Below are 26,051 nucleotides of genomic sequence, written 5' to 3'. Positions count from 1 at the left end.
GATATTGTTTCCGACCTTGTTGATTACAGAAGATAATAATAAATCACTTGGAAAAATATAGGAGTCAAAATTTCAAATTATTTCCTCATGCCCTGGATAAGAAAAATAATTTAAAAAGCAAAGTGGAATGGATGAAAGAAGTTGATGATGCATTCTGTTTAAGAATGAATCAAGTAGTAAATGAAATTGGGCATGCATGGTGGGCCACCACAACAGAGGAGATGGTGAAAGCCAAAATATTCTTTGATTCTTTAAAATAGGATTTCATTGATATTAATAATGTGGTTGATTATGTGATAAAAAAATAGAAGGACATTTTGCAATTTAACTGGCTAGATGATGCATTATTTGACAGGTGGATGGCAGAAATGGCTTCTAGTGAGCAGTTGGATGTAGATGAAACTGACAATGATAATGTGTAGGATGAGGAATTCCAAACTACTGATACTATCATTTCTCAAACCCAATCAGAAGAAGAAGACAACAGAAACCTGTCATTTTCAGTTACAAACTCGGGACCACAAGATGCTGATAAGGCAAGAGAACAGGACAAGATAGAAGTTGTTCCTGCCACCTGAGATAAAGACAAAGAAAGCCTACAGGTGGAAGTTAATATGCCATCATCAGAACAAGCTTCATCATCAGCTAATTTGGTAGTTACTTATATAGAGAAAATAGATCAATAACCAATCAGCAACACAAAATCGTATAACAAAAGATTATTCACTTAAAAGAATGTCTTGATCTGGACATCTTCTGTTACCCACATTTTGTCTTTTTTTGGTGGGTGTATGTAAATATTCTTTGAAAAGGATACCTATCATTTCTTTTAGCCTGAAGGTTGTTGCATCTCACACTATTTAAGTGAGATCCCAAGGCTAAAGAATGGTCCAAATTCTATTTTTCTAAGTACTATGCTTAGTCTTTTTTTTGTCCAAATTTTGAAAGCAAGTTTATAATGTATTTTTTTGTCAATTCTCTGAGAATACATGAATATAGAATGAGCTGTGTTTCTTTCTGAAGGTCATTCTGAGTCTATTGTAAAGGATATACCATTTTCAAAGAAAATGAATACAAATTGTGAACTGTCCCCATATTAGTTCTTTCTGAATCTTGTCTCCTTTCAATTACTTGGTTGTCTTGATATTGTATAAGTAAAGGATTGTGCAATTGAATGCAATATAGTTAGGTTGTATATCTATTTATCACTACTGTTAATTCAATGGATTAAATAAAAGTTTTGATGAATGTGATAAGGTTTCTTTAGTAGTGGAAAAGGTTTTGAATGAGGAATTCTGATAAGAATTGCTGATAGAATTTGTTGTAAGGAAACAAACTAGATCTGAGAACTTTCTATAGACTCTAAACCCCAATGGATTAGGCATTGATCAAGTTGATACAACTAAAGGAGAAATATATCATAAATGATTATCAAAATGCAGCATCAAATCTACTTCCATGGAATGTTTTAGCTTCGATTAGCCACTATTGTTAAGAACATCTACAGATATATAGAAGAATTCTTGGCCATATCTATTTTATGGGATGTGTTTATCAAGTTTGTAAGAATTATGTATATGTTTGAGGATCTTGAAATGAGAATCAGAATGAAACTAAGAATAATCCTCATACAGTTGTTCCAATTTTGAATCATCCTTGGGTATACCCACCCTGGTTTTGCAGAGCCAAAAGAGTAGAAAACCCTCTGTGCTTTTGTTGAAGTTGGGTCCAAATACTTTGCATATACAATTGTTAATAAGAATTGGCTAGTCTTTAGATTGCGTATGTACTATCATTCTGGTATTAAGCATTTTTTCGCTTAGTAGTTTTAGTAGATTTTAAAACACCAACATGTCCATCTTGTGCTTATCCATTAATGCTACCAAAGTATGGATTCCCAAGATATGGTCTATTGTAAAGGATATACCATTTTCAAAGAAAATGAATACAAATTGTGAACTATCCCCATATTAGTTCTTTCTGAATCTTGTCTCCTTTCAATTACTTGGTTGTCTTGATATTGTATAAGTAAAGGCTTGTGCAATTGAATGCAATCTAGTTAGGTTGTATATCTATTTATCACTGTTGTTAATTCAATGGATTAAATAAAAGCTTTGATGAATGTGATAAGGTTTCTTTAGTAGTGGAAAGGGTTTTGAATGATGAATTCTGATAAGAATTGCTGATAGAATTTGTTGTAAGACAACAAACTAGATCTGAGAACTTGCTATAGACTCTGAACCCCAATGGATTAGGCACTGATCAAGTTGATACAGCTAAAGGAGAAATATATCATAAATGATTATCAAAATGCAGCATCAAATCAAATTTTACTTTTATTTCCTATAGATCTTCAAAGCTAGCCAACACTTGTCTGCATGGAATGTTTTAGCTTCAATTAGCCACTATTGTTAAGAACATCTAAAGATATATAGAAGAATTCTTGGCCATATCTATTTAATGGGATGTGTTTATCAAGTTTGTAAGAATTATGTATATGTTTGAGGATCTTGAAATGAGAATCAGAATGAAACTAAGAATAATCCTCATACAGTTGTTCCAATTTTGAATCATCCTTGGGTATACCCACCCTAATTTTGCAGAGCCAAAAGAGTAGAAAACCATCTGTGCTTTTGTTGAAGTTGGGTCCAAATACTTTGCATATACAATTGTTAATAAGAATTGGCTAGTCTTTAGATTGCGTATGTACTATCATTCTGGTATTAAGCATTTTGTCGCTTAGTAGTTTTAGTAGATTTTAAAACACTAACATGTCCATCTTGTGCTTATCCATTAATGCTACCGAAGTATGGATTCCCAAGATCTGGTCATTGGAAGTAGATTGCACATGCCAAAATGTAACATTTCTCCTAGGGTACTCTTTTATTTCCATGAGAGGGGGCTTATCATCCTCTAGAGCTAAACTCCATATGGGCATTGTTTGGGCATCCACATTGAACCTTGATCCCATCATCTCCCCATATTGATTTTCATCCTCAAAGGAAACTAATCTTCTTGTCTTATTATTTGATCTAGTAGAGAAGAAGAGCTCAGATCCAATCTTAGGAATATAATCATTCCACTTCTCCAAACTGGATCTCTAGCCTCTTCTGTAGTGAGGGTTTCATTGGTAGGGTTACACTCCTGCAACTTTTATATCAATCCAACAATTACTTCATTTGAATATCCAAGCTTCATCTACAATTTTAATTCATTTCTCTTTATTTTAAAAAGGAAGATTTTGAATTCATTTGACTTGATGAAATTGTCATCATTCATAAACTCCTTAGCCTCAAAGATTCTGTCATCAAATATTTTTGCCTCTAATTGCAACCTCTCTGTCCTCTACTAATATTCATATGCCTAGGATATTAGGAATCTCCTTCTAACATCATCAAAATATTTTCTCACCCTTGGCAAGATCTAGAGAGCCTTTTGTTGAGCCTTATCTGGTATTCCTACCATTTTCTACTTCTTGTGTCTATGCTTCTCCCATGCAGAACTCTTAAGAACATCTTGCTCAGGTTGGTCATCATCAAACTTATCTTATTCATTAGATACCTCCACTATGTATTCATCATCAGAGTAGTCCAGGTCAATCTTCTTTCTAGTTGCTTTTGGGACTTGAGAACCTAATTCATCAAAATTATCTACACATTTATCTAATTTGGCCCAATATTCCTCATCAGAATAAAGCCCCTTGAAAGATGGGTCTTCCTTTCTCATTTCTTGTTCATAGCTAACAATGTCTCTACACTCAATCATTCTTTCCCTATAGGCATCCTCACTCGACACATCAACAATGCATCCTCTTCCCACATAGGCATTGTAGGGGGTAGATGTATCCTCTCATATTCTTCAAAGCATACCTCACTACATTACAAGGGTCATAGGTTCTAGCTGGCCCAATTGGCATTTTAGATTTTTGTAAAAATGAATTGGTCTTCTTAGTAGAATTCTTTCAAATTTAAAAATCCCCTACCTTAGTACATTTGCATAGAAATGTCCCCTTCTTGACACCCTTTCCTAAATATTCTGTATTCAAAGAAATCAATTGCCAAAATATTTCTACAAGCCCTAACCTCTCAAGAACATATTTTGGCAAAATGTGGGGTGGCTAAGGACATCCCAAAATCCTTATAATAATATTTTCTTCAAACAAGAAAACACTACCACAATCATGAATCAATTTTTTTCCAACATCAAAGCACCATTTAGGTCTAACAATCTTCCTAACATTTCTATGAACTCTTTCAACTATACATCATATCATTCTCAAAATTGGGTAAAAAAAGTCATTATAGAAAGAGATAACATTTGAATATGGATAATACATTTTCCATACCCATGTCCATCTTTGCACTGACAGCCTCTCTCCCCATTCTTGTGTTGACTTGAAGAAGCTTTGATCAAATATGTCAACATTCTTTGACAAGATAAGGTGCATGAGCAGGGAGTAGTTAGGGAACTTGAAATCCTTCAATTCTCCTTGTTGGGTAGCAATGATTTCTTTGTGAATACTCTCAATGTTGTATTCTACAAAATCATATCCTATATATTGATTTGGGTCTTGAATATTCAAAGCCATGAGATAGTATGCCCCTAAAGCATTCATGGTTCCATATGTACTTAGTGCAATGTTAATCCCAAACATGATATTTTGAAAATACCTCTGAAAGAAATCCAAGGGCATGATTTCTTCAATATCCCTTTTTTTTGGAATCTCTCCTACCTCCTTCTTCACCTTGGGCATGTGTCTAGTCATGTTTTTACCCATATAGAAACCCTTATGTTTTTTGAAATTCTCGTTCAATTAATTAATATCAATGAGCAATGACATAGGTCCACCCAAATCAAATTTTTTTATGAATGTATCTTTATCTAATGCTAGAAAAATAATTTTATCCTTCCTATTGAATGACTTATTGATGGGATTATAACATTTGATGAGTGCCTTGACCAAATCTACATCCACAAATACTTCTGGCACTATCAATTTTCCAAAATTTCTTACCCAAGAGTTGCAAATTGGAACTTCTTTCACCCTATTTGCATAGAAAACTAGAAAAATTCATACCTATTTCTATCAGGGATAATTGTGCCTCTGTCTTTTGATGCAAGGTCATTAGAATTCAAAGCACTTGTAGAACCAAGAAATATTTGAATCCATTCTTCTACAAATATTCTAGCAACCCTTGGTGATGTATCTAGAACTTCAATTATTGCATGTGCAATCAATTCTCCTTCTGTTTGGGCCATTTATGCAATTTTTTTGCTGATTCTGTATGCTATTTGGACAAAAATCACTCAAGGATCACTTCTTGACCTTGAAATCACTCTAAAAATTTAGACAATAGAGAAAATGGTAATAACAACCTATTTCTTTCTAGGCTTTATCAATTGATGTGATAAGAGCATAACTTTAGTTGGCATTTAAGGGTGGAACACTTGAAAACCTATCAATCTTCAAAAAACAAGTTAAATCTATGCTTTTTCAAATTTTCATACATCTAGATTAGATTTTTCCATTGAAAAAATTCATTTTATGCTTTGAAACTTATAAGTGCAACAATTGTGAACAAGACCATTTTGCAACTTTGCACCATAATCTTTCTTTGTTACAGTATTTCTTGTGATGTTGTGAACCCTTTGTTTCTCATTCAATCGTGGCTTTGCAACTACATTTAATCATACCTTTATGACCACTGCAACCTTGCAGCAAGTTTTTAACTCCTAACACTTTGCAACCTTGCCACAGTCTAGCCTTCAGAATACTTTACCACTACGATGGTGCGCTCAACTAATAAGCTCAACATTTATTTTACCTTGCAACTTTACAACTTAGTTTTTAAACTATTTACTTAACCTTGTAAACATGTGTTTTATCATCAATCGCCACTTCACAACTTGAAACATTAATTGCAATTAAACCCTATGATGACATGATCACAAGCATTTGCAACTTTGCTTCTCTAACCCATGGTTCATTCATACTACCTATGATGATGTGCTAATGGAATTTTTTTAACTCAGCACTAACTCGTCTCACGCTCAGGGCTTATCTTTGACTGTTTCTCTAAGCCTTTGTGATATCACACCAATAGTTTATATTAACTATTTTCCTTCATTTGGACAATCACAACTATAAATTCCTTAAGCCTAAATAAGCATGCAAACATGTGCTCTTCTTTGCTTCACACAATTGCATCTTAGCACATTTAAAACTCTTATGAAATACAATGATAGAAATATTTCAAGACATAGGATAAGAATGCATGCATGGAAAATACATACATCTTTTAAAGATAAAAATTATATTGCATGAGCTTCAAAATAATAAAACAAAAGAACTTGCCTAGGATTTTTCTTAAGGGCTAACAAAATATTACAAACCCTAGCTTATTCTCAACACACTTCTCTCTAACTTTTTCTAAGAATTTTGCACAAACTAGTTGAGCAAAAAATTAGGCCATCAATTGGAATGCTCATATATCATGTTTAGATGATGTTAGTATTGATGCATTTCCTCATTATGTTGTTTGGTATATGATGTTATGATGTTATCTACTTAGTTGGGGTGTCTATTGCTTTTGGTTTAGCATGTTAGATTTCCTGTTCTTATGATGTTCTTATGCTTTTGTAGTGACATCCTTATAAGATAGCTTTGACTATCCAGTTGGAAGTTTGGGATGTTATAAGCAGGAGATAGCTAGGACCATTGAGCTTTCATGATGCTATTTTGGTTGGGAGGAACTGCACACTTAGTTCATTGTTTTAGTTCTTTGTGATGTTGTTTCAGTACATTGCAATGCTAGCTTCTGTACTTTCCCTTTATTGCTATGATAGATGGTTAGATGTAGTTTCCATCAAGTAGTTATTGTTTTGAGTGTCTATGCCTCAACTATGGATCAAATACTCCTTGGTGTGGAGGTTTTGACTTTGGTTTCTTGTTTCTTTTTTTCCTTGGTGTGTTTCTTGTTTTCCTTGGGCGACCATGCATCAAAATTTGGTGATACTTTAAAGTATCCCATGCCCAAAGAAGAAGAATCATGTAATATTGGAAAGTATTGCACACTCTTAGAAACTCTATTGTGCGACACTTTGATGTATCACATGCCCATTGGATAAAGATCGTATGATACTTATGAAGTATTGCACACCTTTAGGAGAAGTGTCAATCAAATCCTGAAAGTATCTCACTCCTTCATTAGAAAGGTCATATGATACTAGAAATTATTGCCTGGGTTTTGAAAAAACTTGTCTAGGCAGATAGTGGACACTTTTCAATTTGAATGAAAGTTTTTCAAAGGTTTTCTGGATACCCGTTATGGTGTTCTTTAATACCTTGGACTTGAATTTCAATTTTGGATTGTTTTGGTTTTAGTTTTGATTTTGTGTTTCTATGGTTAGTCATTTTGGTCAGTAGTGGTGTTTGAAGATCCATTGGTGTTTGGATGTTTGTTTAGTCTTCTGTCACAATCCTTGTGATCCTTGTATGTTGTATGTCGAGTGCATCCATACTTGTTTAAATTTTTTTTAATCTTGGCTTATATTTATCCTTGTTCTAAGGATCTCTAGGAAAAGCATTACACAAGACTTCTTTCCTTTGTCTTTTTAATCTTTTATGTCCTCATCTTGTTTACTTCTATATCTATCTCCACTTCTATTATTATTCTTCTCAAGACATCTAGCAGCAATATGACCAACCTCATTGCAATTAAAATGCATGATAGGTAACTTACCTTTTAATTTGTCTTTTCATTTGTGAAATCTCCTTACTAGTAGTGCTTCAAGATGTTCTACATCTTCCTCATTTGTATCGTTGTCACTAGAAGCATATTTTATCTTTTTCTTCTTCCTTTTAGGTTCTTTTAGTGATAGTTTAGCTTTGAAAGATGATTAAACATTCTTAGATTTAAAATCATCAAAATTAGAGAGTTCAAAGGTAGTGAGCCTGCCTACCAAACCTTCAAGAGTTAGATTAGAACCTAATATACATCTTAATTCTTGTATGGTAGAAACTCTAATAGCATAGATGGGCAACAATGTTCTCAATAATTTTCTTAATACAATTTTATCATCTATCTTACTAGTAGCTCCTCTTATAGCATTAACAACATCTTTTATTCTAGAGCAATAATGAGCAATGTTCTCACCTTCTTGCATCATTACATGTTATCAAACTTATCTCTAAGACTTTCAAATTTGGCTCTCAAAACATTTTTGTCTCTTCCATAAATAGTGTGAAGAGAATCCAACCTCTTCTTTGCAGTATCACAACCCTTGATGTCATTGAACTCAAAATAACTTAGGGCATAGCCAATCTCCAACATTGACTGATTGTGTTCTTTCTTCTTTTTAGATCATCAATAGTTAGGGCTCCAATAGGGTTAACATGCTCAGTGGTGATGGTAGATTATGCATGGTCTCCAAGATCTCATAGAGGTAGCTTCATTGAACTTTTCCATACAAGGAAGTTCTCCGTGTTAAGCTTGGGTACCTCTCTTTTAGACATCTTGATCTTTTGCTTCTAGTACCTTCAAACTAGTCCTCTTAAGTACTATGGCGCTCTTATACCAATTGCTATAATTTTTTATAATAACTGAGAGGTGGGTGCATTAGTTATCCAAGGTCCACATGTACAAATAACACTTTTCAATTCTTATTAGATCCATATGAATAAAACCTTATTATGCACACATCCATTAGTTCATACAATACTTAAACTTTGTAGGTTACTGTCGCAGGTCAAAAAAACTTCACGAAAATTTAAACATGAAACATAATAGGTTCAATAACTTACTTGTCATGAAGATTTTACGTGAAAACTTATTTTTTTTAAAAATACTAGTAACATGCCACTAATTCTCACTCTTCTGAAGTGATACCCTATGAAAGGCCAACCTTGTTAAAGGTCACAATACACACTATTACATGTGACCTATAGGTTAAAGGATTTCAATCACTCCATTAGGAGTGAGCCTTGTTAGAGGAATTTATACCATTCTATTAGAGTGTCACCAGGTTAAAGTATTTACAAATGACTAGTAGGTCAACCTTAATCCAAAGGATTTACTTTAAACTAATACAATGATTAGAAAGTAATAGTAAGGCTTGGTCTGATAAAAAATTACAACTCACTTGTAAATTATAGATCTTTGTTTCAATCCTCCATTCTGTTTTTCTTTCAAACACTCTAGATCTAATAGCTTGTTCACCCTTCAAGTATTCATACTCTTAAGCTTTCTTACTTTGCATTCCAACTACAATCTCTTCTTTTTGGCCACTGAATGAAGCAATACCCTAGACTACTTATCCTCCTTAGGTTCTCGCACATGACAACCTTTTCTTCTGACCAACCATCTTGATAAATAGAGAATTAAGATTTTTTTCCGCTTATCCACAATTGTCCATTTTAGGATTAGGTAGGATTAAGTAGGATACAATGAATCTACCCACTTTTCCATTTGGTTCCTCTAGAAACTTCTTCTACAATCTTCCTTGAATTCATCTCAAAATAGTTTACCTTTTATTTTGTGCCAGCAACTCATCATAGTTATTTTCCACACACTTCACACAATTCAAGAAAACAAAATAGTCAGCTCAAATTCCTAAAATCTTCAATTAAACATCAATATTGGCATTCGACATCAATATGTTGTCACTTGGCTTCTATATTGTTCTTCCACTCGGCCAAAACTAGTTTACTAGGTGAAGACTAAAGTTTATTGATGCTCAACACCAACTAAACTTTACTCGACATATATTGACAATCACTCGGTTTGCACTATTTTTTATCTTTGCTCAACACCTCTTGTTTTTCACTTAGCTTCCACTGATTTCTTCTCAGCTTGCACTAACTACTCGGCAAGGCTCGACATACACTTTTCATACTTAATCTTTTTCCAATCTTAACTTGAGTAATCTTTTATTTTAGAGTTTAAGTCGATGGACAATACGCTACAGTATCAATGTCTTATTTGATCTTAGTGCTTCTTTTACATACCAAATAACTCAATGTTTCTCTGGGTGCTATTGTTATCCCCTCTTCTAAAATCCTCTTCATCAATCAACTAAATGATAGCTTTCAAACCAAAAGGCAATTATCTCACTAGAATGTAGTAAGTTTGACATCATTGAGAAAATAGTGATTGTTCCATTACTAGTGCTACATTTTAATACAATCTTATATCAACAAACAATTCAATTATTTCCCTTTGCAATATCTTCCATGTCCCTTGATCCCTATAATGCCATTATATCAGATGTGAATGTAATCGACAATTATTCTATTCCTTGTCTAAGCAAACTCTATGCAAATCTGCAGGCAAAATTCATGTGTAACCGATCTAAGTATCTTGAAAAACCCAAATCATTTATAAGAATAAAGAAAGGAAACTTAAAAACAAATTGAAACCATCGCAAGACAAATCTATTTTCAATAGCCCCTATATTAATGGCAGTTTCTACTTTATCTCCAGTCAGAGCCCAGATCTAAATACGAGCTTGAGCCAATCTCTGGATACACCGAGGAATCTGCAGGGCATAAAATACTCAGTAAGAAGGCCTGGGATAGGAATGGAATTTGTAAATGTTATCAACAAGATCTTTTGCATGTGTAAAAATAAATTTTCAGAAACTACACTGATATATTGATGTGCGTAGCCTGCACTAGTCCGGGATACATTTTTATTTCTTTTTGTTAAATTTCTATAATAGATGTTTATATCAGTGAGCCTGTTGGAAATTATTTTTTTTCCCATGATGTGATAATATTTTGGTGTGTTTATATGCAAACCCACATCTGGATTCAGAATTCATGATCTGTCTCTCCTAGAGAGAACGCCGTGTTAAAATGAATCCGAAGCCTGCTAAGGAAAAAGTCACTTTAAGGTTATAATTTCTTTTTGCTTCATGGGAGATTATGTAAATGAGAAAAATTGAGAGATACTTGGCACGATTAGAATCTTTACAGTTTATAATGAGGATTTTATTTCTCGTTGGCAAGAACTCAAATTTTGTTAACTCCTTGTTCTTTATCGCCAACGCCTGATTAAGATATTTGCTCTAAATCAAGCAAATTATCTCTATATATAAATTATCAAGCAATGATTTCAAATTGGATTTTACCTTTTCCACCACTCTTGGCTAAAAATAAGAATGAATAGGGGACCACAGACTCAGCGACTGGTTTTAGTGATGACAGGTCTACTGTACATAAAAATAATATTTGAATATTCAAAATAAAAATAATTTAAAACTATAAACAATAAACTAGACGAACTAAAAGAAGCTGTAATTATAAATCTACCAGAAATATAAGCATGAACTTATAGAATATCAGTCTGGAGATTCAGTTATGATGCTGGTTTATTTAATTTGCTTACGAAATTTGTCTAGTCTCAGAGAAGTGTTTAATACATGCTGCAAAAGTTTGAAAAGATCAATTTATATCTTCTTGAAGGCATAGTATAAGGATCTTTCCCTGAAACTTGTGGACAGCCTCCAACGCTTTAATTCTTTGATGATGAAAAGCTCCTTTGAGAACAAGGCTCTTATTTGGTTTCACATACCTTTGACCACAACTGATAACGATGAGATCTGAGATTTACATTCAACTGGTCCTTGATTATTTTTATTCTATTTTACAGTTTATTTTTTAATTCTAATGAAATATTGTTCTCTTGTTTATGTTTTTACATTTGTAGCGTAGATATTGCTTGGGCGCTTTATTTGATAAATGCTACAAAATTCAAATTTTTATCTTATTTTATCAATGCTACAAAAAAGGCGCCCAGGCAATATCTATGCTACAAATGTAAAAACATAACTAAAATCTAGAATCTTTATAATTCATAGATGTTCAAAGAAGTTACATATGATTAGTTGAAACATAATCCTTTTATTTTGAACATAACATTTGGCAAGCCTTCATCTTTAAGATTATTAAATGTTTCAACTATATTGTACATAATTGTTGAGCAAAACTACCATATTTATATGTCTCCAACTATGAAAATGTAAAAGGTAAAACATATATAGAACATTTTTAGTTAGCTTGCCATTCCTTATTGAGGTTCAGATCCTCTAGTAGGAGGAAGGTGGTGGTTTTTTTAATATGGTATTCTCTTGGCATTGCTTACGTTAAGACTAGATGGATTCTTGCTTAGATTGCCTCGCTTGTTTCTTTCCTCCATATCACTCCTACTAAGGAGGGATCCTCTCTATTAAGGTGAAGAGCAAGTTGTGTTTGGATGAGGTTTTCTTTTGGGAATCTAGTGCTATATGTAGTTGGGTCAAGTGCCATTTTAAATCTCAATCACAAGGTGTGGTGTTCCCTTGGAAAATCCTTATGTAGCTATCTTTTGGATGTCAAGTGGTAGTTCCTAATGTACCTTAAAGGATTAGTTTCCTTTTCAAAACCCTTGAAGGTTTTAGGTACATTTTTAAAACCTTGGGAGGTTTTGGGTTCCTTACAAACCCTTTTGTGCTTTGTTTGTGCATCTTTGTCTGTTTAGTCTTTTCTGCATAAATTAGTCTATGTAGTAAATTAAAATAAAATAAAATACACATTTTATATATTTTTTAAAAGTGAATTAAATAGGCTGACTTCCATTCACCTAAGAACATAAAGTACTAAGGTTTAATTATGCATGATGACTAGAGACATTAGGTCATATGTAAATGACCTTATAGCTCAACCTAATTTTAAAGATTTTGGAGGAAAATTTTCTTTATTTAATTAATTTTCTTATTAGTCGATCTATTTGATTATATTTAATGATACAAATGGAAGATAGATATTCTAATAATTAAAATCAAGATTGATATAAATTCGTTCTATTCAATAATACAATGAAAAATAAAATTTAAATTAATAATAAGGAATAAAAAGACAATAGTTAGGCATGAAATAAAAATAATAATGGTGAGTAGATTTAATTTATTTGAATTACTAACTAGGTGGAAAGTCAAAATTAGGTGTATCTCTTTTTTATGCAAAGTCCCATTTCCAACAAAGTGAAGCAACAATTTATCCATCAATACAAGTGTGTTTCCAAATTTATTGTTTTTTGTGTTGTTCCTTCTATTAGGATGGGAGAGGAAAAAATAACTTTTTCACTTGCTTATCATAGGAAACCTCCATTAGTTGGGAGCTATTCTCACTTGAAACCACAGCTCATCTACTCTATGACACCTCAACTCATTTACTCTATGTCATTTACCTACCATTTAATTATCTAACAATTCACATCCATCATAAACAATTGGAGCAATGACATGTGTACGTTTTTTTAAAAGAAAGTTCTCATTGAAAGAAACCTCAAGTCATTTACTATACTACATTCATGCATCATTTAATCACCTTGAGTGCCCAAATAGAAGTTGGAGAAATGACATTTTGAGTGGTTTTGTCCTTTTTAGAATGTCTACCCATCAGAGAAGCTATTGACCCATTTATTATATGTCATCTATGTATCATTTAATCTCAACCATCCATATTTATTATAAACAATTGCAGCAATGAGATGTCTAGGGGCTTTTCCCTTTTAGAGTGTTTGTTAGGGAAAATAGTGGTAATTTTGAATGATACATATAACTTGAAATATTAGATCATGTGTAAATGGTCTTTTAATTTAATCTAATTTTGATGATTATTAAAATACCTTATTTATTTAATTTAGTTGGACTAATGTCAACCGATATGATTTATTTGAATAAGATAAATAGATGATAGATTTAATGTATTTTATTTTATTTTAAGAGTTGAATAAAGATAGATGTAATTTACAAAGTGAATTTAAACTAACAATTAGGTGGAAAAAGAAAATAGTTTGGTGGAAAGAAGATAATGATAGTGATGAATAATATAATTTGCACATGGGAACTATTAATTATGTGGAAAACTAAAATTAGGTCCACCTCCTTCATATAGGACATCCCTTCTAAGAAAAGTGAATCCACAATTTTCCTCTAGTTATACTGAGAAAATATGGATCTTAATATTATTGTTATTGTTAGTCCCTTCCTTTTTATAAGGGAGAGAACTAATGTTTCAAGTGATCTTAAAACTTAGATCATTAGGATCTTTGGTCTGCGTGCAAATTTTTTGATCTGTGAGTGGCTTTTTTGTAGCATACGGTGCCTGTCATCAGCATCATGGTGGTGAGGTGAGGAGAGTCTCTCTCCTCCACATGGTTTGTTCTCTGATCACTTATTTTCTATTTCATATTTTCTTTTATTTCTTTTTTTTTGCTTTTGGCTCTCCCTTGTGTGAAGCCTTGGATCCATTAATGGATCTAGTACCACCTGATGATGCCCCTCCCAAAGCTCCGGATATTAACCCATTCGCTAATTTTTCCCCACTCACTTCATCTCCTTTTACTTATGTGAGCACCCCTGGAGAATTACCCACTCCTACTTTTAGGAAATCCTTTGCTGAAATGGTTGCTCCAACCTCTAATGGTGTTTCCTTAGCAGCTAGATTTTTTAAGGCTCTTAGGGAAGAAGGATCAATCAAGGAAGGTGAGACTTTTATCCTTGCTTTGGATGGCTCCTTCATTTTTCCAAATGATGAAATTCTGCAAGAAATTGTAGTGGAAAAAGCTAGGTTATCTAATACAGCTATTTTCTTTTCCTGTGTTGATGTTGATAAAGGCCCTCCTTGAATTTTTAGATGATTGGTTCAATAGTATTTGGAATATCAAAATGGGGTTAAAAAATTCTTTTTGTAGGAAAATCTAGTGCAGTCTATTTATTATATTTTTTCAGAATCATGAATCGCAACTGGAAGCCCTAAACTATCATTACTGGATGGTTGGGAAAATATTATTTTGGGTGCTTCCCTAGTCTTAGGAGGCCAATAAAGATGATTTTGGCTCTCTCTACCCTAGATGGTTAATCTTGAGAAGTGTCGCTCCCTTCCTATGGAAATTCTTACCCCAACTTCTAGAAGAATTTGAAAAGATCATTAGGGTTGATGAAACAGCCCACTTGGTTCCCAATCTAGATAGTAGGGTTTTGATTTCCATCAAACTAGGGATTGACATTCCTATGGAGGGTATGTGTAGGATCATGGTGTACCAAACTATGGCCTTAAGTGGTAGTGAAAAATCAGCAAATCAGGGTTATGTCAACTTGACACATAATTTTAAAGTGGTTATGGACTTTATATCAAAAAGTTGTAAGAAAATAATCTGTAGGAAATTGAATGTAGTTTCTAAACTACTAGGCCTTATCAGGAGAAAAAAATAATTGATTGGTCAAAATTTTGGATTTTAATGCAATATTACAAAAATTTAAGGGTGAAAATAAAAAGTAGGTGTATGTCTGACCACCTTAATCAAAATCAAATGATAATATTTTTTTAATATAATTATAGATATAAAAAGTAGACTCATGGCCGGATGTGATGCATATTTTTTAGTATTTTTATTCCAAATAAATAATTAAATATAAATTTTCTACCAAAATTTTTTTGGAAAAAAGAATGTCCAATGTCTGACCACCTTAACTAATAGAAAATTTTACCAAATTTAATTTAAATTTTTTCTTATACTAGGCAAAGCATAGAATGTGACACAACTTTTAGATTTAAATTTTTTTATACCATTTGAAAGTTATATAGCCATTTTTCAATCAATATGTCAATAAACACTTTACAATAATCTTCATTGACAGCAATTATATCGACAGAATCTCGAGAGCAATATTAAAAAACCCTTTTCATTTCATTTAATTTCAATCAAAATAAAATTGTCAGATGGCTACCTGAAGTTTGAGTATCACTAAAACCCTCCTCAAACACATTTTTTGGGTTGACCGGGTAGGCTTGGTAAATACCAGGCCTAGTCGAATATGTGATATGGCTTGGTAAGCTCCCATCCATTTTTGGAGCTCAATTTCAAAAGGCAATATTTTTTAAATTTTAAATTTGGAGGGAGAAAAATTTAAAGGGAAATAAACATAAAACAATAACTTTAGACAATTTTAGAAGAAATTATATATTTCGTGAATATGTGAACATTAATATTATAATAATTATTACATTATACTAATATATATGACTATTATTATTAAATATAATATAGTTATATACATGATATATATTATTATTATTAAATCTATAATCTAGTAACATATCTAATTATTATTGTTATATAATCTAATAATATATTATTATTATATTAAATATACAATATAATATAATTATTAAAAATAATATTGACATGTAATAGGTCGAACGGGGTCATAGGTCACCCTATGACCCCCTTCGACTCATAAGAACAATTTCTCTTCGACACATTACGTGATGACATATGTCCCTAGGGGTCCTAGGACCCCTAGGGACATATGTCATCATGTAATGGTAGAAGGGGGTCATAGGTCACCATATGAAGCCCTTGGACCAATAATAACGATTCTAATATGTCCTAGGCATACTAGGACCCCTAGGGATATATGTAGTCATGTAATAGGTTGACCACCTTCGACCCATAAGAATGATTCTAATATGTCCCTAGGGGTCCTAGGACCCCTACGGAGACATGTCATCATGTAATGGGTTGAAGGGGGTCATAAGTCACCCTATGACCCCCTTCGACCCATAAGAACAATTTTAATATGTCCCTAGGGGTTCTAGGACCCTTAGGGACATATGTCCTCATGTGATGGGTCTAACGAGGTCATAGGTCAACCTATGACCCCCTTCTACCCATAAGAATAATTCTAATATTTCCCTAGGGGTCCTAGGATCCCTAGGAACATATGTTGTTATGTAATGGGTGACCTATGACCCCCTTCAACCCATAAGAACAATTCTAATATGTCCCTAGGGGTGTTAGGACCCCTAGGGACAAATGTCATCATGTAATGGGTCAAAGGGGATCATAGGTTACCTTATGACCCCCTTCGAACCATAAGAACAATTCTAATATCACCCTAGGGGTACTAAAACCTCTAGGGACATATGTCATCATGTAATGGGTCAAAGGGGGTCATAGGTTTACAACCCATAAGAATGATTATAATATATCTCTAGGCATCCTAAGACATGTGTCTTTATGTAATGGGTCGGAGGGGGTCATAGGTCAACTTATGACCCCCTTTGACCCATAAAAATGATTCTAATATGTCTCTAAGGGCCCTAAGACCCCTAGAGACATATGTCATCATATAATAGGTCAAGGGGGTCATACGTCAACCTATGACCCCCTTCGACCCATAAGAATGATTCTAATATGTCCCTAGGGGCCTTAAGACTGCTAGGAACAAATGTCATTATGTAATGGATCAAAAGGGGTCATAAATCAACCTATGATCCCCTTCAAACTATAAGGATGATTCTAATATGTCCCTAGGGGCCTCAGGACCCCTAAGGATATATGGACATATGTCATCATGTAATGGGTCGAAGGGAGTCATAGGTCACCCTATGACCCCCTTCGACCCATAAGAATGATTCTAATATGTCCTTAGGGGTCTTAGGACCCTTATGGACATATGTCATCATGTAATGGGTTAAACGGGGTTAAAGGTCAACCTATGAGCCCATTCGACTCATAAGAATGATTCTAATATGTCCTTAGGGGTCCTACGATCCCTAGGGACATATGTCATCATGTAATGGGTCAAAGAAGGTCATAGGTCAACCTAGGACATTCTTAGACCCACAAGAATAATTATAATATATCCCTAGGGGCTCTAGGACCCCTAGGGACATATGTTGTCATGTAATGGGTCTAAGGGGGTCATATGTCAACCTATGACTCCCTTTGACCCATAAGAATGATTCTAATATGTCGCTAGGGGTCCTAAGACCTCTAGTGACATATGTTGAAATGTAATGGGTCAAAGGGAGTCATAGGTCAACTTATGACCCCCTTCGACCCATAAGAATGATTCTAATATGTCCCTAGTCGTCCTAGGATCTCAAGGGACAAATGCCATCATGTAATGGGTCGAAGGTCGTCATAGGTCACCCTATGACCCCCTTCGACCCATAAGAATGAGTCTAATATGTCCCTAGGGGTCCTAGGACCCCTAGGGACATATGTCATCATCTAATGGATCGAACGGGGTCATAGATCAACCTACAACACCCTTTGACCCATAAGAACAATTCTAATACGTCCCCAGGGGTCCTAGGGACATATGTCATCATCTAATGGGTTGAAGGGGGTCATAGGTAAACCTATGACCCCCTTTAACCCATAAGAATGATTCTAATATGTCTCTAGGGGCCCTAGGACCCCTAGGGACATATGTCATCATGTAATGGGTTGAAGGGGGTCATAGGTCACCCTATGACCATCTTTGACCAATAATAATGATTCTAATATGTCCCTAAGAGTTCTAGGACTCCTAGGGATATATGTAGTCATGTAATGGGTTGAAGGGGGTCATAGGTCATCCTATGATCCCCTTCGACCCATAAGAATGATTCAATTATGTCCCTAAGGGTCTTAGGACCCATAGAAAAATATGTCATCATTTAATGGGTCGAAAGGGTCATAAATCACCCTATGACACCCTTTGACCCATAAGAACAATTCTAATATGTCCCTAGGGGTCCTAGGACCCCTAGGGACATATGTTGTCATGTAATGTGTTGAACAAAGTCATAGGTCAACCTATGACCCCCTTCAACCCATAAGAACGATTCTAAAATGTCCCTAGGAGTCCCAGTACCCCTAGGGACATATGTCATCATGTAGTGGGTAAACGGGGACCTATGACCCCCTTCGACCCATAAGAACAATTCTAATATGTCCCTAGGGGTGCTACGACCCCTAGGGATAAATGTCATCATGTAATGGGTTGAAAGGGGTCATAGGTCACCCTATGACCCCCTTTAATCCATAAAAATGATTCTAATATGTTTTTAGGGGTCTTAGGACCCCTAGGAACATATGTCATCATGTAATGGGTTGAAGGGGGTCATAGTTCAACATATGACCCCCTTCGACCCATAAGAATGATTATAATGTCCCTAGGGGTCCTAGGAACCCTAGGGACATATGTCATCATGTAATGTGTCGAATAAAGTCATAGGTCCAACTAAGACCCCCTTTGACCCATAAGAATGATTCTATTATGGTTCTAGGGGTCCTATGACCCCCAGGGAATATGTCATCATGTAATTGGTCGAAGGACCCCTAAGAATGATTCTAATATGTCACTAGGGGCCGTAGGGACATGTCGTCATGTAATGGGTCGAATGGGGTCATAGGTCAACCTATGACCTTCTTCGACCCATAAAAATGATTCTAATATGTCCCTAGGGGCTTTAGGACCGCTAGGGACAAATGTCATCATGTAATTGGTCGAAGGGGGTCATAGGTCACGCTATGACCGCCTTCGACCCATAAGAATGATTCTAATATGTCCCTAGGGGTCCTAGGACCCCTAGGGACACGTGACATCATGTAATGGGTTGAAGGGGGTCATAGGTCAACATATGACCCCCTTCGATCGATAAAAATGATTCTAATGTCCCTAGGGGTCCTAGGACCCCTAGGGACATATGTCATCATGTAATGGGTCAAAGGGGGTCATAGGTCAATCTATGACCCCCTTGGACCCATAAGAATGATTCTAATATGTCTCTAGGGGCCCTAAGACCCCTAGGGACATATGTCTTTATGTAATGGGTCGAATGGGGTTATAGGTCAACCTATGACCCCATTCGACCCATAAGAATGATTCTAATATATCCTTACGGGCCTTAGGACTCCTAAAGACAAATGTCGTCATGTAATTGGTCGAACAGGGTCATAGGTCACCCTATGACCCCCTTCAACCCATAAGAATGATTCTAATATGTCCCTAGGGGTCCTAGGACCCCTAAAGACATGTCATCATGTAATGGGTTAAAGGGGATCAATTTTATCATGCAATGGGTTGAACGGGATCATAGATCAACCTAAAATCTCCTTCGACCCATAAGAACGATTCTTACATGTCCCTAGGAGTTCTATGAACCCTAGAAAAAAATGTCATCATGTAATGGGTTGAAGGGGGTCATAGGTCAACTTATGACCCCCTTTGACCCATAAGAATTATTTTAATATGTCTCTAGGAACCCTAGGATCCCTAGGGACATATCTCGTCATGTAATGGGTCTAAGGAGGTCATATGTCAACTTATGACCCCCTTTGACCCATAAGAAAGATTCTAATATGTCCCTAGGGGTCTTAAGACCCCTAGGGACATATGTTGAAATGTAATGGGTCTTATGGAGTCATAGGTCAACCTATGACCCCCTTCGACCCATAAGAATGATTCTAATATGTCCCTAGGTGTCCTGGGACTGCTAGGGACAAATGACATCATGTAATGGGTCAAAGGGGGTCACAGTCCACCCTATGACCCCCTTCGACCCATAAGAATGATTGTAATATGTTCCTAGGGGTCTTAGGACTGCTAAGGACATTGGTCATCATTTAATGGTTTGAATGGGGTCTTTGGTCATCATATGTCCCCCTTTGTCCCATAAGAATGACTCTAATATGTCCCTAAGGGTCCTAGGACCCCTAGGGACATATGTCATCATGTAATGGGTCTTTAACCCATAAGAATGATTCTAATATATCACTAGGGGCCCTAAGACCCGTAGGAACATATGTCATCATGTAATGGGTCGAAGGGGGTCATAGGTCAACCTATGACCCCCTTCGACCCATAAAAATGATTCTAATATGTCCCTAGGGGCCTTAGGACCCTTAGGGACAAATGTCATCACATAATGGGATTAAGGGGGTCATAGGTCACCCTATGATCCCCTTCAACCCATTAGAAGGATTCTAATATGTCCATAGGGGTGCTAGGACCCCTAGGGACATATGTCATCATGTAATGGGTCGAAGGGGGTCATAGGTCAATTTATGACCCCCTTCAACCCATAAGAATGATTCTAATATGTCCCTAGGACCCCTAGAGAAATATTTCATGATGTAATAGGTTGAAGGAGGTCATAGGTCAACCTATGAGCCCTTTTAACGCATAAGTAATGATTCTAATATGTCCTAATGTAATGGGTCAACCTATGACCCCCTTTGACCCATAAGAACGATTCTAATATGTCCCTAGGGGTCTTAGAACCCCTAGGGACATATCTCATCATGTAATGAGTCAAAGGGGTTCATAAATCAACCTACGAGCCCCTATGACCCATAAGAATGATTCTAATATGTCGCTAGGGGGCCTAGGACTCCTAGGGACATATGTTGTCATGTAATGAGTCGAAGGGGGTCATAGGTAAACCTATGACCCCTTTTGACCAAAAGGAATGTTTCTAATATGTCCCTAGGGGTCCTATGACCCCTAGCAATATATGTCATCATGTAATGATTCGAAAGTGGTCATAGGTCAACCCATGACCCCCTTTGACCCATAAAAATGATTTTCATATTTCTCTAGGGTTCCTACCCCTAGGGACAAATGTCATCATGTAATGGTTCAAAGTGACCTATGACCCCCTTCAACTCATAAGAATGATTCTAATATGTCCTTAGTGGTCCTAGGACCCCTAGGGATATATGTCATCATGTAATGGGTCGAAGGGGGTCATAAGTCAACCTATGACCCCCTTCGACCCATAAGAATGATTCTAATGTCCTTAGGGGTCCTAGGACCCCTATGGACATATGTCATAATGTGATGGGTGAAAGTAGGTCATAGGTCAACCTATGACCCTCTTTGACCCATAATAAGGATTCTAATATGTCCCTAGGGATGCTAGGACCCCTAGGGACATATGTCATCATGTAATGGGTCGAAGGGGTTCATAGGTCAACCTATGAATCTCTTTGATCCATAAGAATGATTCTAATATGTCAGTAGGGGCCTTAGGACCTCTAAGGACATATGTCATCATGTAATCGGTCGAAGTGAGTCATAGGTCAACCTATGACCCACTTCGACCCATAAGAATGATTCTAATATGTCCCTAGGGGCCTTAGGACTCCTAAGAAAAATGTCATCATGTAATGGGTCGAAGTAGGTTGTAGGTCACCCTATGAAACCCTTCAACCTATAAGAATGATTCTAATATGTCTCTAGAGGTCCTAGGACCCCTAGGGAGATATGTTGTCATGTAATTGGTCAGAAGGGGTCATTGGTCAACCTATGAACCCCGTCAACCCATAAGAATAATTCTAATATGTCCCTAGGGGTCCTTGGTCGTAGGACCCCTAAGGACAAATGTCATCATGTAATGGGTCGAAAGGAGTCATAGGTTCGAAAAGAGTCATAGGTTTGAAAGGAGTCATAGGTCAACCTATGACCCCCTTTGACTATAAGAACTATCTAATATGTCCCTAGGGGTCCTAAGACCCCTAGGGACAAATGTCATAATGTAATGGGTCGAAGGGGGTCATCGGCAACTCTATGACCCCCTTCGACCCACAAGAATGATTTTAATGTCCCTAGGGGTCCTAGGACCCCTAGGGACATATGTCATCATTTAATGGGTCGACCCTTTGACCCATAAGAATTATTTTAATGTCCCTAGGGTTCCTAGGACTCCTAGTGACATATCTCATCATGTAATGGGTCGAAGGGGGTCATAGGTCAACCCATGACCTGCTTGGACCCATAAGAACAATTCTAATATGTCCTTAGGGGTCCTAGGACCCCTAGGGACATATGTCATCATGTAATGGGTCGAAGGGGGTCATAGGTCATCTTATGACCCCTTTAAACCCATAAGAATGATTCTTATATGTCCCTAGGGGCCTTAGGACCCCTAGGGACAAATGTCACAATGTAATGGGTCGAAGGGCGTCATAGGTTGCCCTATGACCCCCTTTGACCTATAAGAATGATTTTAATATATCTCTAGGGGTTCTTGGACCCGTAGGGACATATGTCATTATGTAATCATTCGAAAGGGATCATAGGTCAACCTATGACCCCCTTCATCCCATAAGAATGATTCTAATTTGTCCCTAGGTGTCCTATGACCCTTAGGGACAAATGTTATTATGTAATTGGTTGAAGAGGGTCATAGGTCACCCTATGACCCCCTTTGAGTCATAATAATGATTGTAATATGTCCTTAGGGTTCCTAAGACCCCTAAGGACACATGTCATCATGTAATGGGTCAAATGTGGTCATAGGTAAACCTATGACCCCCTTCGACCCATAAGAATGATTCTAGTATCTTTCTAGGGGTCCTAGGACCCCTAGGGACATATTCTATTATGGAATGGGTCAAAGGGGGTCATAGGTCTATCTATGATCCCCTTTGACCCATAAGAGTTATTCTAATATGTTCTTTGGGGTCGATATGTCGTCATGTAATGGGTTGAAGGGGGTCATAGGTGACCCTATGACCGCCTTCAACCCATATGAAGAATTCTAATATGTCCCTAGGGGTCCTAGGACCCCTAGGGATAAATGTCATCATGTAATGGGTCAAAGGTGGTCATAGGTCACCCTATGACCTCCTTCGACCCATAAGAGCAAATTCTTAGTTATCAAAGGTGGGTGTTGTAGAAAGTCAACATTTAAGTATTTTTAGAAAAGGATTAAGCAACAAACAATAAGTAAGAAGGCTGAGGCGCTTCTTCGAGAATCTAGCATCATGTGTTAGTATTTAATGTTACGAAAATTACTTATATGTCTTATGTTCCTATTATTATATCTATAGCTCACACATCCTTTTTATGTTATTATAGTTTACGTTTAAAAGACAAAATATATGTTAAAAACATTTGGTTAGCTCAACCACTCAGAATAAGAATTTTCTAGTGCCAAGGACGTTGAGAATAAATATTGAATTCATATGATATTAATTTTTAAATGGGCTAGTGAACTGATTGATTTTGATCTTGAAAATTTTATGGTTAAATAGGTTTTGAGTTAGAGCAGTGCAAGGATGGAGACTTTTAAGAAGTTTTTTCATCTATATCAGTATTGCCAAAATGCAATAAGTGCTAAATAAACCATACATTCTTATAAGTCATAAATCTGTACAAACCACTACTCATATAATATGAATCAATAATAAAAATTTGAATGGTAATATACCATTTATTAATAATGAACATGTTAAAAGAAGAATTTAAAATTGATGATTGACAAATTACATGGCACTAAAGCATTAATTAAGGCACTGGTTCATGAAGAAATCTCCAATTGTTAGAAGACATTTACTTGCTATCAGATTCAACAACATCCTAGGTCAACATAGCTTTGAGTAATGGCAACACAAGGCTTGACCATGTCATTTCTTAAGCATTGAGAAAATGATAATGCATTCAATGGTGAAGGTTTAAGGTGGTATGCTACAATAGCTTGGAAATCTTAGTTCGATACTAGAGCCTTCCTTCAAACTTTTATCATACTCAAATTTTATAAGCAAGTTTGTGATAAAATCAGAATTAAAGAGGATATGTTTGAATGTTTTAGTAGTGACTTTAGAGTCAAATAATGGTGTGTTCTATATCCTACATTATTTGAGTTATATATTAATAGACTAGAAGAATGGCTAAATAAAATTATAGTTGAAGGTATTTAACTAGTCATGGTAAAGAAACTTTTGTATATAGCTAGCTTTATTCTTATTATGAAACCTTTTCATGGTTTGAAAGAACATTTGAAGGCTTTACGACTCTTTTGCCACAAAGTTGGGAAGTAATTGAAAACCAGCAAAGATCAAATTAACAATGGTTTTTCTTTAAAATGAGGAAGCAACATGTTAGCTTTATCCTTAGGGAAAGCTTGTTGAAGAGAGTGTCAGAATAAAAGTACCTATGAGTTGGTTCCAAAATAAGCTCCCTTAAGACACATGTAGAAAAAAAAAGGATTCAAAGAGGATGGATAGCTTCTTAGTTGCTTCAAAATAGGTGTAGGAAACCAAAGCTGTGGGATTGGAAAACCCTATTTGCTTTGTTGGCTGTGCCGGTTGTTCTCTATGATTGTGAGATTGGGGGGAGTAGTATGTCAAACCTTAACTAGAGATAGCTAGAAAAAATCAAAGAACATTTAATCATCAATACTCTTAAAGTCAAATCCACAATTCTCTATGAGATCTTGTTGAATGAAGCAAAGATGTTTCCAATGGAAGCATCAGTTATAATCTATTTGCTAAGCTATTTAAAAAAATCTAAAACATGAAGAAAAAAATTGCTGACCCAAAATTATTGTTCAAAGGAATTAGGACTATTGAAAGAAGAATTGGATGAAGCAAAAGAAGTGGATGAGAAAATGGGACATTAATGGGCAGGAATGTCTTAATATCAATGAAGAGACATAAAAAAAATTGTGCAAGAAAAATTTAGGACTTCCATGTTAGAAAAACAAATAGGTCAGAAAATCACACTATATCAAAAAGTTCAACCCCATATGGGAACATAATGAAAAGGCTTATTTAAAGGCTGCAATTGAGTCAAAGGCTAGAATTTTAGTTGTTCAGTTGAGGACTGGATCTCACCATCTTAGATGTGACACAAATAGATGTCCGATCACCAAGAGGAAAGATTTTTTTTTTGCATTTCCTATAGCAAAGGAATGGTTGAAACTAAACAACATTTCATACTAGATTGTACAACACATAAAGATATTCATACTCAACTTGGAAACATCATGCAATTGAACTATCTAAAAGAGATATTAAAACAAGGGGACTTCACTATCTGAAAAAGATATTAAACTAACGAGGCCTCGTTATATAATAGATTTTATAATCAAGATATAATAGAAAACTTGTAACTAACTAAAAACCCAATCCTTTACAACCACTGATTATTCTTTTCTAGATTTTAGTTACTAGGTAGAGAGAACACAAAATTCATTTTAACATTACTAAACTCACCTTAGCTCAAAATGGAAGCACATATCCATAAATTCAACCATTGGAAAGCATATTTTGCTGGTGAAATCTCTTCGAATAATGAGCTAAACATGGGGTTGGATCGAATGGACAATGAATACGTGTTGCACCTCTTGAATGGATGTCTAATTTTTTGTATTTGTCATTTGTTCATCAATTAGACCAGCATATCCATAGACAAAGTGCTCAAATATATATCAAAATACATAGATC

This window comes from Cupressus sempervirens, chromosome 10 (genome assembly GCF_028749045.1).
Source record: "Cupressus sempervirens isolate cs-2001-9-10 chromosome 10, ASM2874904v1, whole genome shotgun sequence".
NCBI classification, from domain to species: domain Eukaryota; kingdom Viridiplantae; phylum Streptophyta; class Pinopsida; order Cupressales; family Cupressaceae; genus Cupressus; species Cupressus sempervirens.
Note: the sequence above shows the minus strand (reverse complement) of the source record.